Here is a 6,798-nt window from a genome sequence, read left to right as displayed (position 1 = left end):
GCTCGCGGTCCGGTGCCGGTCAAACAAAAAAGCACTGTCATAACACCCAAAAGGACGGAAATGGCAATTATAAACTCCGCTAAGACACACACACACACAGTGTAAAAGGCAGAGCTTGCCGACGGTGTAAATCATCAAACCGCCGTGTGTGTCGTTTGTGGGGTGGTCTCCGTGTTGTAAAACCGTATCTCTCGATATCATCTCGGCTTTTTTTAAATCGTGCACTGGCGACATTAAATATCAGCGACCATCGCGTCGGGTCTTGGTGCGGGCATCTCCGTCCAAGAAATCCTGCGTCGTTACTGTAGCAACTGAGGAGTAACGTAATTTCGTTTCGGAAAAGACGTCTCAGGAATAATGTTTGCGGTTTCGCTACTGCACTAGGACTGGGATAAGCATTTTACAAAAGACGAACTTTAGTCTCGTGGCAAGGAAAACGGCCGATTAGGACAAGCCCCCTTCTTTTCCCATAGCCAGCGCGACCGATTGAGCACCGCCAAGACCGCACCGATACAGACGCTGCGAACGCACACGCTTTTAAAGTCCACCAAAACCTGGAACGAGAAAACAGCGAAGGTATCGCAGGGTGTATTATTCTGGAATAAATGTAAATGCAGAGTCTGAATGCCTCTGAAACATGTCGAGCAGTGCTAGGAAGATGAGGGGAGAGAAGAGGGAAGAGGAGAGGAAGGGAGGGGAGGGAATGCTTGGCGTGGTTGCCGCTGGTCAAAGATCGCCATTGTCTCTCTCGCGGCTCTGAAAGATGATCGCCAGATTCGCATTGCGCGTCTCTCTTCCTCCAGGCGTCGCGCAGCCATGCCGTCATTTGATTTCCTTCGCTCGCAGCTCTGAGAAAAACTCGCGGACAGTCACCTGCCCTCGGTCACCATCTCAGTCTTACAACTTTGGCGAGCACACTTTGTAGCTATCTGCGCATACTTTTCACGTCTGTTAAGGTTAGGTTATGTTTACACTCGAAATATTTGACTACGAATTAGCAAGCCACTAATTTAACCACTAATTGACAAAAAATGGACGGCTGATCCATCAATACTGATGACAGTTTGCCCACCAATTGATGACACTTTCATCAAAGCTCTGAGCATGAAAGCAATGTTACCAACCGGTATGATGACATTTGCCTTGTCATCCATCATTTGAGTGGAAATTTTCAGTGCAGAGAATGCGATGTCACCAGCATGAAAAAACAACCGTAAGTGGTTCGTGACATAAATCGGATCAAAAACAGTAGATTACCTGGTCCATTCCTATCGTAACGGAAGAGGCTCTTCAGAGGAGGTCGGAGTCCACGGCATGTCGGGTGTTTCGGGCTTCGAGGCACCTGTCTGACGCACAGTGGACATGATCAGACCACGTGAAGCTGGCCTAGTGCTGGCTCCTCGAGTGACACTGCAACAAGTGTGCGGACAGTCACCAAAAAGGGTCAAGCTACTGCGGGACAGTCATCGTGAAACAATGCGATTTTGAACACATCTTATCATACGAACAACTTTGGACTTCAGATGAGTAGCTTAGCTAATAACATTTCTGAAAGGAATGAAGTACAGTATGTGCCGGCTCTGAGTCAACATGACAGAAATGATTCATGGGACCCCGATGGGGTAGCGACTCGGCCAATCTGGCTGATAGCAAATTAGTAATCCGTAATCCAAAATTTCGGAAGTATAAAGGTACCGAAAAAAAATTTGGAGGTTATCAGAGGTATTTCGGAGAAATTTGGAAGTTATCGGAGGTATTCCGGCATAATCCAAGGTTAATCTTGTAACTTTTTTGATTAAATCCGGAGGTAATGCAAGGGTTATCAAGGTAATCCGTAAGCCGGCTGCCGCCCTGACACGAGATTTCCCAGTCGTTTCCCTCTCGGGCAAGCCTCTCCCTTCCTGAGCCAGCATCTTTTCCTGACATGCATTCAAGACCTTGTTCGAGGCGGCTCAATCCTTTTGGACTCTGACTAATGTGCAACCGCAAGGCCAGGTGGTGCAGGCAAACTGAACATTGCGTAACAAACGAACGACACTCGGACACTCGACGATGATTCGCCAGACCATGACACACCATTGTGGGCCAGTTTGAGCCACAGCAGTAGCTCGAGTGCAACCCCATCGGGAGCCCCGCGGCCTGTGGCGCGCGCTGCGTCGGACAAGGTTGGACCCGCCGCCCGGCCGGACTCCCCGGAGCATTGTACGCACCTGCCGGGAGGGCCCGGGCGAGCAGGCGGGCGACTCAATCTCTCTCGCTCTTTCGGACAGGGCCGTGCGAGCGACAGAGACAGAGCGCCAGGGGGGCTGCGGCAAGCGGGCCAGCTGCTGGAGCAGCACCTCTTCCCCCTTTCGTCGCACCGTGCATCGCACGCGCCAGACAGCCAGGTGGGCGATCCAATGATGCTGCCCGCCGGACTTTTAATCTCCGGAACAGCTGTTCTTGACTTGGTCCCGCACAAGTCAGTCCAGCCCTGGCAAATTGCAGCCGATGGCCGAAAATTATCATATCGCAACATGCAGCAGCCCGATGCAGCGGCCTGCCGAATCCCCAAGCTCAATTGCACTCTTTGGGGCACTTAATGCACACGATGATTACACATTTTGGTTTAATTCATGCCTCGTGTGAACGAACGACCCCCAAAAATGGAATGAATGAATGGGTAAAGTAGTGATCAAAGATGAATGAATCAAAGGAAAATGAATGAACAATGATGAATTTAGACTCTAATATGAATTAATGATCAAATATTTATGAATGCTGAAATATGAATGAAGGATCGAAGATGAATGGCTAGATGGACGAATCATGAAAAACTGAAGCGATGTCCGAAAATGAACGTCTGAATGATTTGACTGAGCGGCAATATTGACGAGTTAGCGTTCTGTGAGGGTCGCAAAGCCAATGACGGCCGCTCGCTCGGCCCGCATTGGAAACAGGACGCCTGCTCAGATAAGGCACTGACATTACCGACTGCCAGACAACACACAGACGGCACGGCAATGAGACGCACGACTTGGAGGCGGACAGACAGACGGACAGACACGCAGGGAGACAGCAGACGGCCCTACAGACAGTCTCTCTCTCTATTGACACCCAGCTGTGAGAAGCCTGGGTGGCGGGCTGCGCGGCGCTGCGCGTGAAAGGTCTATAGGTCAGCACACGTCTTTCTTCCTCGGGTCTAAACAAATGACATATAAACGTGGAGGGAAGGCCTCGCCGTCTCGTCTCATGAACATTCAATGCGTTTTCCCTCCTCGCTGGAGCTGTGTTATTATTGACTGTTAATTGCGCTCTTGTATATGCGCCCCTGGCCAATTATGCTAAGTGCAGCGCAGCCCAGCGCAGCCCAGCGTCCCGTCCCGTCCTTCCGGGGAAAATAGCAGGCAGGCTTTTCTTGTGTCGCGTGTACCGTTCCGTGCCCGTCGCCGGCGTTGCCCCATCCCAGGCGACACCTAGTCGAGTTTCACAAATTCGGCTCGCCGACAAAGGACCGGCCACACACACGGTGCATCAGATGGGCCGCCTCCGCCACCTCTGCCCGGTAGACTGAGAGTCGTTTTCGTCGCTGTCTCTCGCCCACCTCCACGGCACGCCCCATGAGTCCGAGAGAAACAGAGCGACGAAAACGACTGTCGGAATCAGTCTGCAGGAGCCGCACATTAACGACTGCTGGAGTATAAGTCGCCCCCTCAGCCCGTTGGCGTTGGCACCTTAGACCCGACCGGCCATCCGTCAGCGCACTGGAGGCGGCCCCGAGAAAGAGACCGATTAACGTAAAATTCTCATTAATGGGGAGGCTTTGTGTCGCCCCGGTTCTGGGGGGCGGCAGTTGTCTCTCTCAAGGAAGATGTCATGTACAGTCCTGCCACCAGCCACCAGTATACTCACTTAATGTATTTGTACAATTTTTAAACGTGATCTAAGACAATTTGAAACATGCGAACTTTTTTGTACATTTTTGTCCGCAGAATCGCAGAAATTCGTGTGAAAATGCGTAAAATTTGTGCGAAAAGCACGTATGCACAAAATTAAGAGACCAAGTACAAAGCTTGAAAAAAGTTTGTATTACGCTCTCACTTGATCATCGGAGAAGGTGCACTGCTGGTGTGGCTAGTATGCCCTGCAAAAACACATACTTTTTTGGCAAGTCTGATTGGGAAAAGCACAGCAGTGGCTCCACCCACAGAGTACCTCGGCCTCTATAGAGTTACTTGAAGCCCCTGCCGAAGGCAAGTACGCCCTGCGAAACTGCTGATGCTGTTGGGTACTTTTTTTTTCGCGCCCGTTTTCTTTCGGCTCGTCGATCTGCTGTATCGAAAGAGGATAATGCACATCTCCCCTCTCTGCTACTTTCACCGTTCCCTCCGTGCGACATTCCTCCTAGCAGCGCCAGCCTTCTTTTTTTTCCGGAGACACTCAATATTGTCCGGGATGCATCTCGCAGCGGGCAAGAACCTCGGCGAGGACCAGAAGAAAGCATTTTCGGCAACATCATCATTTTAAAAACAACGAGTGAAATGTATGTCACGGTTCAGACGACAGCAGGTGCGTTTCCGACGACGCGCGGGGCCTAATAAGAACACGAAGAGAGCTTTGTCCGAAAGCGACAGAAAATAAGACAACACTATTGATTTGGGGTACTTTGTTTCGATTTTGGCAGAGCAGTGCGGTGCGCGAGTCAGCTGATCGGCAGGGCGTCACGGACAATGGTCTTGTTCGGTAACTGGATAGCACGTCAGGCGTGCCGCTGGCGTGCCTCGACCGGTCGGGCCAGTGCGGCACGCGCCGGCAGGTCCAGGGAGTCGAGACGAGTCCAAACGGGAGCCAAGTCAAAGAGGGGAGGGGAGGGGGGAGATCGATGAATCAATTGAATTGCCACTGCAGAGCTTTGTAAAGTGAATCAATGCGAGCGTAAAACCGCCGCTGCAATTTCTACATTTTTCACACTTGTTCGTTTCGACCATAGGCAAGTGCACAAGATCCAAAGAGTCTCAGCTATGCCTGGAGTGGCGAAGGACACTCTGTCTGGAAGAAATGTGCTTCCGAGTATACACTTCCTGCAGAGCAGAGGGCAACTTTGAACGTGATGGCTTTGAATAGCAATGAACGCAGTTTTGCCCACCGCGGGTGAAAAAGCATGACAGGTTTGAGATGTGGCGGATAAGGGGGCAAGGTGGGCCTCACTCCTCCGATAATTGGTCGAGAATTTCACAGACCGGATGTCTTCAAGACGCTTAATAATTTCTTCCTTTTGCCCTCATCCTCGCGTGCCTCTGGTGCCTCAGTGCGCGAACCTGCGCGGGGCAGAAATGAAACGAAAGGAAGGCAGTCGGTACGGAGGATGGAGCCTGCGGCGGTGGCATGAGAGCTACGATTTGGATTTTCGGAGGTTCCAAATGACGGACCTCAGGTTCGGTGACCCCAAGTTATATAGCTGAGAATGTAAAAAGTATTTCGTCAAATAAATATTGAGTTATATCTCGCCCCGGTACGGAGCAAAAAGAAACCTTGAGAAACTTTGTGAAAGAAAGTTTAAAACGTTATTTCCGTTTTACGTTAGTATAACAGGTTCGAGACATCAGATGAAATTGTGGGCGTCCCTGACAGAGTACATCTCGGTTAATAAGGCGTTTTGGGGAGCGCGTTCTGGTGTCACGCCTGCCAGACACGTCTGGCACCTCCCCTTCTAGACGCCTTATTAAAACAACAGCCCAACTTTGACATCGAAACCTGCCTCCTGCCTCACACTCGCAGCTCAGCAAATTTGAAAAAAAAAAAAGGAAAACTACCTTTTTGCAATAAAAATGTTAAGAGCAAAGACAAAAAGGCTTGTTGCAAACGTGCTGCTGCCTCTTTCTTTCCCGTCCAAATTCTTGCCGGTCCTCGGGAAGCAGCTGGAGCATGGAACGCGCTGCCTGCACTGCGGGCACCTGATTCATCCGTAACGACTTCCTTTCGTCAGGTGAGCGCCACACACACACACACACACACACGTGTCCTCGCCCCGACTTACCGTGTCGCCGCAATGACAAACGGCGATGATCCATAAACGTTGCCGAATGCGGTTTGGGCCCCAAGGATCAGACAAGGAGGATGAGTAAAACATTCCTACCCTGCTCTTTATCTATAAGTGTGTCTTACGCTTTCCTCTTCTTGGAATTAATCACTCTGTGCCGTGAAGTCCTTGGATATCAGCGCCACTGGCGTTTTTTATGCTTTTTTTCATACATACTCGTGTAAGCTCTCTTCCTGCCTGCACAACGTTCGTCCGTTTTTTTCGAGCCCTTGTGTGGCGCTCTGTTTGCTATACTGCGCTTCGGTCACTTCGGACCCCTTGCTCTTCTTTTCGTGTCATCCAGCTGCTTCAGCTCTTCGTTGCTCTTCCTACCCACTCTGCTCTTCTTTTCGTGTCATCCTGCTGCGTCAGCTCTTCGTGGCTCTTCCTACCCATCCTGCTCTTCTTTTCCTGTCATCCTGCTGTTTTTGCTCTTCCTTGCTCTACCGACTTGTCCTCTCGCATTTCTTGTCTTGCGCGTGTTTACAGTTTCGGAATCACTGCCAGTATCTCAGTTCCCCATACGGGATGCGGGGTAGAGAAAAAAGAAATGCAAAATGACAGAGAGAGAGGGGGAGAGAGGTGCGCTTTAGAAGGCAGGACGCGGCGCTGCGCGGTGGCGTGGCGGTGCACGCCGTGAGGTGGCGAAGCGTGGCGTGGCGGGGCGTGGCGCGGCGTGGCGCGGCGGGCAGCTGGACAACTGGACGTGGACTGCACGCCAAGTGCCATTCCGTGCCGTA

The 6,798-nt window shown here is 51.2% G+C and overlaps 1 long non-coding RNA gene across 1 annotated transcript; it reads right to left on the bottom strand.

Annotated features, from left to right (window-relative positions):
• Positions 1–233: 233 nt before the first annotated feature.
• Positions 234–6,072, bottom strand: LOC117654188. The gene is made up of 3 exons (XR_004588292.1): positions 6,017–6,072; positions 1,258–1,410; positions 234–554 (listed from the first exon to the last, which is right to left on the bottom strand). It is a non-coding gene; the product is annotated as an uncharacterized LOC117654188 (long non-coding RNA).
• Positions 6,073–6,798: the final 726 nt, after the last annotated feature.

The sequence above is a fragment of the Thrips palmi genome, unplaced genomic scaffold, assembly GCF_012932325.1.
Source record: "Thrips palmi isolate BJ-2018 unplaced genomic scaffold, TpBJ-2018v1 HiC_scaffold_10, whole genome shotgun sequence".
Lineage (NCBI taxonomy): Eukaryota > Metazoa > Arthropoda > Insecta > Thysanoptera > Thripidae > Thrips > Thrips palmi.
This window is presented reverse-complemented; position numbering and strand designations above follow the sequence as displayed.